An 8,833-nucleotide genomic window follows, 5' to 3' on the forward strand; every position below is an offset into this window, starting at 1 on the left:
ACTGGAATGCACCTAGGAACTGGGCATGACCAGCTCAAGAACCTCAGAGCCCTCCACAAACTCGAATGAGAGCTTATTTACCTCATCTTAGGCTCAGCAAGATTCTAGGCCACTGTATATGATGTAATGAGCTACAGATGGGACAGAAAGAAATAGGAGTTTAGAAAACATCTTTGCTTTTCTTCATATCTATCATACCTTTCATTGAATATATCTATCATGCCTTCCATTGAATATATGTATGTCTATATATGTCTGTATGATTAATGTTTAAGTTTTTCACAATGAACAATGAGTTTTCCTGCAGTGACATTTGAAGTTTCCAGGGAGAAGATGGGGCCCCATAACAACAACTCCACCTGGTTGATATGACGTCATGATACTGATAGCGCTACTACAAGACCTGCTTTGGGTACCAGCTGCACAAGACAGTTCCAACTTGGTTAGCTGAAATAGTGCACATCTTGTACAACATTCTGACCAGACCTCCACAAAATACTCAGAGACTATTTGCAATTTTAAAAGACATTGATCTCGAAATTTAACCATCATTTTACTTTCACAGAATCCCCCAGAAAGAATGTCGCCCCCATGACAGCTGGAAGTAATTCTAGAGGACGACGTCCCCTCTCCCAATAAAGTTTGTCCTTGGGTTTATGGACATCATTTAGGGGTTGATTATAATTAGTATTTGTGCTTGACGGAGCTTTCTGCTCTGGCACCTACAAGAACTACTAGCATTTATCCCAACTCAGCCCAAGAGCCTTCCCTGGTGCAGAAAGGGATACTATGTACACCCCTTCAGCCTTCGGACTTTGTGTCCAACCCCAAGGTAAATGCTGAGAGAGACATTCTCTTAGGTCCGTAAGTCCCATTATTTAATCATTCTAAACAGCAAGCACAAAACTGTCAGAAAATTCTTGCAGTACTGGTCCCTGGTCTAGGGACCATAACCTCTTCCCAGAAAATCCATACACACTGCGATGCTACTCACTGGCCCAGCATCAGGTTTCACTCACGAGTACGACCTCATCACCATGCCACTACTCTGCACATCCCTGCATCAGCCACACCTCTTCTCCCATAGGGTACACAGCCCAGGCAGCACACTTGGCCATCCTGAGGGGTCTGATGGTAGGTCCCCTGGCAAGCACGGCCCCTGCCACAGAGGCACGTAGGAAACCTTTCCTTGGGAGAAACTTCCTCACAGTATTTGGAGAAAGTCACTAGTATTGTGGATGACCCAGTAGATAGATCTTGAATGAGCATTCTACATAAATAAACTGAATATATACTTAGCACACTACCAAAACACAGGATGCTCCCCCATTTTTTCTGTATATTTGCTTTGTTTTTTGAGACAGGGTCTCTCTATGTAGTTCTGGATATCTTGGAATTCACCACCTATACCAGGTTGACTCCAAATCTTCCATCTTTTGAAAACAAATGGTTGTAATCTACACAGACAATGTCTAATCAGGAGAAGAAAATAGTAAAATACATAAACTAATTCATAAGCATTGAGATAATTCTGATGAACTTCCAGGCCATGATCGTCAAAGAGAAGTATAATGTAACTGACATATTTTTCCCTATTAGTCAAATTTTAAAATAAAAGAAATATGGCCCCTCCCCATTCAACCTCATTCACCGTGTCTCTGAGCAATGCCCTGTGTATTCTTAATCCTGAATACAAAAAGTAGAATAGTGCATAAAACAAATGTGGAAATTATTCTTTGGAATGTTTTCCTGTTCTTTTCTGTCTTCAAAACGGTCTTACCACCATGTAGGTGTCCTATTGGTCCACGTAATCCATGAGGTAGCATTTGTCACACTAGTGGTTACTTTCCTACCAAAGTAAGAGTCCGAGTCTGGGCCTCAGTGGCCACAGATACGTAGAGAGACTTTTAATTTTGGACGAAAGATTTCTTTGCATGAATTCATTCATCGTGTGTGTGAGATCAGCAGAGCAGAGGCTGGCTGGTGGAGTGTGCTCTGACTATGGCAAGGGCTGGCAGTGTGGCAAGAGCTGTCACCCAGCACAGTTCCCGCTGCACGTGCTCACTCAGAAGCCCCGAAACCCGCCGAACACTGTGAATGCTGTGTTTGCTTGTGTTAGCACTTGGTTCTGTTTTGCTGCCCAGTTCCCTTTCAAGGTCATATAGTTTTATGAAATAGGCTTGGGTTTTGGTACTAGCCTGCCACCTCATGTTTCATACTGCACCTTGATGTTTCCATGTCTCTTCAGTTTTCTTCTTGGCCAGTGATTATGAAGTGCTGAAGGTGGATGAGTCTCCAGTGTAGGTGGTCGTGGAGGAATTTCAGCCATTGGAGGATTTCCACGTGGCCTATGTTCTAGACAGTGCATCTCGGGCTTTGATGAGGAGAGGACTCTGGGGGGTCTGGTCCATGAGATGTGATGTAGGAGGTTTGAGGTGGGCTTTGTTACGTATACAACATTCTGCTGCCATGTATGCCTGCACACACCAGAAGAGGGCGCCAGATCTCATTACAGATGGTTGTGAGCCACCATGTGGTTGCTGGGAATTGAACTCAGGGCCTCTGGAAGAGCAACCAGTGCTCTTAACCTCTGAGCCATCTCTCCAGCCCCAACTTGTACACACTTAAAGGATACAAAAAGCCTTAGCACTGACTCTGGCTACCTCCAAGCATTGCATCAAGGTTTGAGTAGAGTCAGGCCCTGAGAGGCCTACACCCCAATCCTCAGGGGATAGGTAGAGAACTCTCTCCCTTCCTCCTCCCCTCCCAAGAGCTACTGCGGCTTCATAGCCCCCGTGCCATAAATCAGAATAATAAATACCCAGAGAAAATTAAGTTAGAGTCACTGTCTGTTCTTAAAAGAAGAACTAAATTATAGGGACATATTTCAGTTTGTTTCCACCAAAGCATACGCTACGGTTGATAAGATTATGACTGTCACATTCTCACTGGCAAACCCTGGGATGTCGCAAGTTTGTGCTATTATAATTACAACTTTCTCCCCTTCTTTCCCTTTCCAAAGAACCATTAAAATACGCTGAAAGACCGGCATCAATCTGCTATATTTTTAAAAGAAGATGAATTGCACGCTTCAGCCTTTAAACTGACTGGGACACAGAGCTGCGTAACACGTTCGAGGGATAGCAGGACATCATCCAAACATCACAATATAGACTCCTCACATGTGGAGGTCCTAGGACTGAAAAAGAGCTAATAAGGACATGGAATTGAGCATTCAAACACTCCCTGAGCTCTCCGCCTCTTTCAGTACCTACATGTAATGTTTACATGTTTAAAGCCGAATGTGATATGCAAACCCAGCACTCAGGAAGCTGAAGCAGGAAGAGTACTATGAATCCAGGGCCATCCTAAGCGACACAGCAAATACCATGCTAGCCAGGGCTACAAAGTAAGACCTTGTCTCAAACAAAACAGAGGAAAAAGCATTTTTATCACTGAGAAGACAAATGTGAACTTTCCTGGGAATTCAACTACATATTGTTGAAATATTTTCTCTCTTCTATCTGCTCATAAAAACCATAAAAGATTTTTCACCATCGATGGAGAAAACAAGACATTCCATGACAAACACAGATTTAAACAATATGTATCCCCAAACCTAGCCTTACAGAAAATACTAGAAGAAAAACCTCAACCCATAGAAACTAACAACACCCACAATAGCACAGGCATATGATAAACCTCCACCAACACAACTCAAAGAAGAGAAACACACAAACACTACCACCAAAAAATAACCAGAGTTAACAGCCACTGGTCATTAATATCACTTAATATTAATGGAGTCAATTCACCTATAAAAAGGCACAGGTAATAGAATGGATATGAAAACAGGATCCAGCATTCTGCTGTTTACAAGAAACACACCTCAACCTCAAATGCAGACACTACCTCAGAGTAAAGGGTTGGGAAAAGGTTTTCCAATCAAAGGGACCTAAGAAACAAGTGGGTGTGGCTATACTAATATCTAACAAAATTGATTTCAAACTAAAATCAACCAGAAGAGATGAAGAAGGACACTTTATACTCATAACAGGAACAATTCATCATGATGAAGTCTCAATCCTGAATATCTATGTCCCTAATATAAAAGCACCCACATATGTAAAGAAAACATTACTAAAACTCAAATCACACATCAAACCCTACACACTAACAGTAGATTTCAACACTCCTCTCTCAACAACGGACAGATGAACCAGACAGAAACTTAACAGAGAAATAAGAGAACTAACAGATGTAATGAATCAAATGGACTTAACAGACATCTACAGAACATTCCACCCAAACAGGAAAGAATATACCTTCTTCTCAGCACCTCATGGAACCTTCTAGAAAATTGATCACATTCTTGGTAACAAAGCAAACATCCACAGATACAAAAGAATTGGAGTAACCTGTGTCTTATCGGATCACCATGGAGTAAAGTTAGAATTTAACAACAATACTACCCCACAGAAAGTCTACAAACTCATGTAAACTGAACAGTCAACTACTGAACCACCCCCAGGTCAAGGAAGAAATAAGAAAGAAATTAAAGCCTTCCTTGAATTCAAGGAAAATGAAGACACAACATACCCAAACCTATGGGACACTATGAAAGCAGTGTTAAGAGGAAAGTTTCATAGCACTAAAATTCACACATAAAGAAAACAGAGGAATCTCACATTAGAGACTTAACAGCACACCTGAAAGCTCTAGAAAAAAGAAGAAGAGGAGGAGTAGAAGACTGGAAATAATCAACGGAGGGCTGAAATCAACAAAACAAACACAGAAAACAATTCAAAGAATCAATGAAGCAAAAAGCTGGTTCTTTGAGAAAATCAACAAGACTGACAAATCCCTACCCAAACTAATCAAAAGGCAGAGAGAGAACACCCAAATTAACAAGATCAGAAATGAAAAAGGGGATATAATAACAGACACTGAGGAAATTCAGAGAATCATTAGATCTTACTACAAAAGCCTGTACTCCACAAAACTGGAAAATGTAAAAGAAATGGAAAATTTTTTAGATAGATACCATTACCAAAATTAAATCAAGACCAGGTGAGCAATTAAAATAGACCTATAAGTCACAAGGAAATAGAAGCTGTCATAAAAAAAACTTCCCAACCAAAAAAAGCCCAGGACCAGATAGTTTTAGTGCAGAATTCTACCAGAATTTCCAGAAGAGCTAATACCTATACTCCTTAATGTGTTTCACATAATAGAAACAGAAGGGTCATTGCCAAACTCTTTTTATGAAGCTACAGTTACCTGATACCAAAACCACACAAAGACTCAAGCAAGAAAGAGAATTACAGGCCAATCTCACTCATGAACATCGATGCAAAAATTCTCAATAAAATACTGGCAAACTGAATCCAAGAACGCATAAAAAAACCTTCCATTATGATCAAGTAGGCTTCATCCCAGAGATGCAGGGCTGGTTCAACATACGAAAATCTATCAATGTAATCCATCATATAAATAAACCGAAAGAAAAAAAATTATCATTTCGTTAGATGCCGAAAAAGCATTTGACAAAATTCAACACCCCTTTATGATAAAGGTCTTGGAGAGATCAGGGATACAAATATCATATTTAAATATAATAAAAGCAATATACAGCAAGCCGACAGCTAACATCAAATTAAATGGAGAGAAACTCAAAGCCATTCCACTAAAATCAGGAACAAGACAAGGCTGTCTACTCTCTCCATATCTCTTCAACATAGTGCTTGAAGCAATAGCAATAAGACAACATAAGGAGATCAAGGGGATTCGAATTGGAAAGGAAGAAGTCAAACTTTCGTTATTTGTAGATGATGTGATAATGTACATAAGTGACCCCAAAAACTTTACCAAAGAATGCCTACAGCTGATAAATACTTTCAGTGATGTGGCAGGGTACAAGATCAACTCAAAAAAAAAAATCAGTAGTGCCGGGCGGTAGTGGTGCACGCCTTTAATCCCAGCACTGGGGAGGCAGTGGCAGGCGGATCTCTGTGAATTGAAGACCAGGATATTAATCAATACACCTTTGAACTGCTGATTTTTGATAAAGAAGCTAAAATTATACAGTGGAAGTATCCTAAACATTCCTTGATCTTTTTTGTCGTTTGTTCCTTGTTAAGTTGTTTGCTCTTTTTAAAAGACAATAGCCTCTGGACTGTACTACTGCAGCAAGTTCAGGAGACGGATTCTTAGAGTCCCCACAACAGAAGCTGGAAGATTCAGCGTCCTAAGAACTGAACACCCAAACCTCCGTTTATAGGACCCCAAGTAGGGATGGAACAAGAAGTCTCAAGGTATCTGCCCCATTTCCTTTATGTTGGCTACCTTTTTTTTTTTGCCTTTGATACTCATGCATGGTAGTTTTTATTTATTTATTTATTAAGGATTTCTGCCTCCTCCCCGCAACCGCCTCCCATTTCCCTCCCACTCCCCCGATCAAGTCACCTTCCCTCATCTGCTCGAAGAGCAATCAGGGTTCCCTGACCTGTGGGAAGTCCAAGGACCGCCCACCTCTATCCAGGTTTCCTAAGGTGAGCATCCAAACTGCCTAGGCTCCACAAAGCCAGTACGTGCAGTAGGATCAAAAACCCATTGCCATTGTTCTTGAGTTCTCAGTATTCCTCATTGTCCGCTATGTTCAGCCAGTCCGGATTTATCCCATGCTTTTTCAGACCCAGGCCAGCTGGCCTTGGTGAGTTCCCGATAAAACATCCCCATTGTCTCAGTGTGTGGGTGCACCCCTCGCAGTCCTGAGTTCCTTGCTCGTGCTCCGTCTCCTTCTGCTCCTGATTTGGACCTTGAGATTTCTGTCCCGTGCTCCTCTGTCTCTGTCTCCTTTCATCGCCTGATGAAGGTTAATATTCATGAGGATGCCTATGTGTTTGTCTTTGGGTTCACCTTCTTATTTAGCTTCTCTTGGAACATGCATTATAAGCTCAATGTCCTTTATTTATGGCTAGAAACCAACTTCCCTAGCGATCAGGGAAATGCAAATCAAGACAACTTTAAGATACCATCTTACACCTGTCAGAATGGCTAAAATAAAAAACACCAATGATAGCCTTTGCTGGAGAGGTTGTGGAAAAGGGGTACACTCACCCATTGCTGGTGGGAATGCAAATTTGTGCAACCACTCTGGAAAGCAGTGTTTCGGTTTCTCAGGAAATTCGGAATCAACCTACCCCTGGATCCAGCAATACCACTCTTGGGAATATACCCAAGAGAGGCCCTATCATACAACAAAAGTATATGCTCAACTATGTTCATGGCAGCATTGTTTGTAATAGCCAGAACCTGGAAACAACCTAGATGCCCTTCAACGGAAGAATGGATGAAGAAAGTATGGAATATATACATATTAGAGTATTACTCAGCAGTAAAAAACAAGGACTTCTTGAATTTTGCATACAAATGGATGGAAATAGAAAAACACTATCCTGAGTGAGATAAGCCAGACCCAAAAAGAGGAACATGGGATGTACTCACTCATATTTGGTTTCTAGCCATAAATATAGGTTGGCTACCTTAAACGACTTCAGGCACACGTCCGCATGTTGGCGATTCTCAAAGCTAGATTACTGGTTAAACACCTAATACCAAAGAGCTTTAAAAATAACAAGTAACCTGGGTGGCTGCAGAACCCCTATGGCGGTGAGGACTGGGTGTCCCCTCGCGGTCCACTGTGGGTGCAAAAGACACTAGAGGCTGAGAGGAGGAACCCGAATTAAAGCCTTGGGAAGGTCCACGAATGAAGCCCAGATCCTGGGGAAGAAGGGGCAGCCCTCCCAGCGATGTTCCCCTCCATCCCTGGTCCACAGCTGGCCTGGAGGTGGCAGATGCCTGGCAGGTGCTGGAAGCATGGGGGGGGGGGCGCGGAGCCAAGGGAGTGAGCCCAGGGATAGCTGGCAGCGCACGGGGGTTGGGGTGGGAGTGGGGGTGAGGGTGGGGTGGGAGTGAGGTGGGGTGGGGTGGGGTAGGAGTGGGGGTGGGGGGTGGAAGTGAGGTGGGGTAGGAGTGGGGGTGAGGTCGGGTGGGGTGAGGTGAGAGTGGGGTGGGGTGGGAGCGGGGGTGAGGGTGGGGTGGGATAGGAGTGGGGGTGAGGTCGGGTGGGGTGGGGTGGAAGTGGGGGTGAGGTCGGGTGGGGTGGGGGTGGGGAGCCATCAGAGCGCACTCACCTATGCTGCTGAAACTCTGACAAAGTTCTCCTCAAAGTCTTCATCCTGCGGATCTTCTCACTTGGCTGCGGCTCAATGAGGTCGCACATCTGGGCGGCGTGGGGCCCCAGCAACTTCGCCAAACTGGTCCAGCGTGCAGCACGGACAAGGGCGGACGAGGGCCCGCGGCGCAGCGCTGCGCGGGAACAGGAGCTCCTCGTCCTGCTCCTCCGCCTCCCCGCGGGCCACGGGCGACACGCAGCGCTCGGCCGCCTGCGGGGCTCGGGCCTGGGCAGAGGCCGGGCGCGCGGGGGCGTCTTAGGTGGTGCCGGAGGCGGCGGCCATCCCCGCCGTCCAGGGGCCCCCCGGGCCGCGCTGCCGCCGACTCATTCGCCCTCCTTTGTAGGACAGAGCAGCGTTTGCAGCGGCCCGCGAAGGGAATTGGCACAGCCGCCGGACGAGGCGCGGGCGGCTCGGGGAGAGGCGCGGGAGGGACAAGTTCCCAGCCCGAGGAGCGGTGCCGCCCCGGGAGCCGCGACTACTCTCGCCCTTGGCCCCAAGCGCGACCCCAGCGCGACCCCGGCGCGACCCCGCTGCCACTCGGACTCCGAGGCCTCTGCTGCCCCCCTCCCTCCCTCCCGGACCCGCCACGCCCCTCC

General features: G+C 45.1%; 1 protein-coding gene across 3 annotated transcripts in view; it reads right to left on the reverse strand.

The window, feature by feature from the left end:
* Window positions 1-8,672, reverse strand: part of LOC142839867 (uncharacterized) — an 88,548-nt gene extending 79,876 nt beyond the window's left edge. For 2 of the 3 annotated variants that reach the window (XM_075956243.1, XM_075956244.1), the window contains exon 1: window positions 8,196-8,668. The gene's annotated coding sequence lies outside the window, so the exon portion shown is untranslated. Of the gene's footprint in view, window positions 1-8,195 lie in introns of all 3 variants that reach the window. The other variant, XM_075956246.1, reaches the window with a different exon arrangement.
* Window positions 8,673-8,833: the final 161 nt, after the last annotated feature.

Source organism: Microtus pennsylvanicus, chromosome 22, assembly GCF_037038515.1.
Source record: "Microtus pennsylvanicus isolate mMicPen1 chromosome 22, mMicPen1.hap1, whole genome shotgun sequence".
Taxonomy (NCBI): Eukaryota; Metazoa; Chordata; class Mammalia; order Rodentia; family Cricetidae; genus Microtus; species Microtus pennsylvanicus.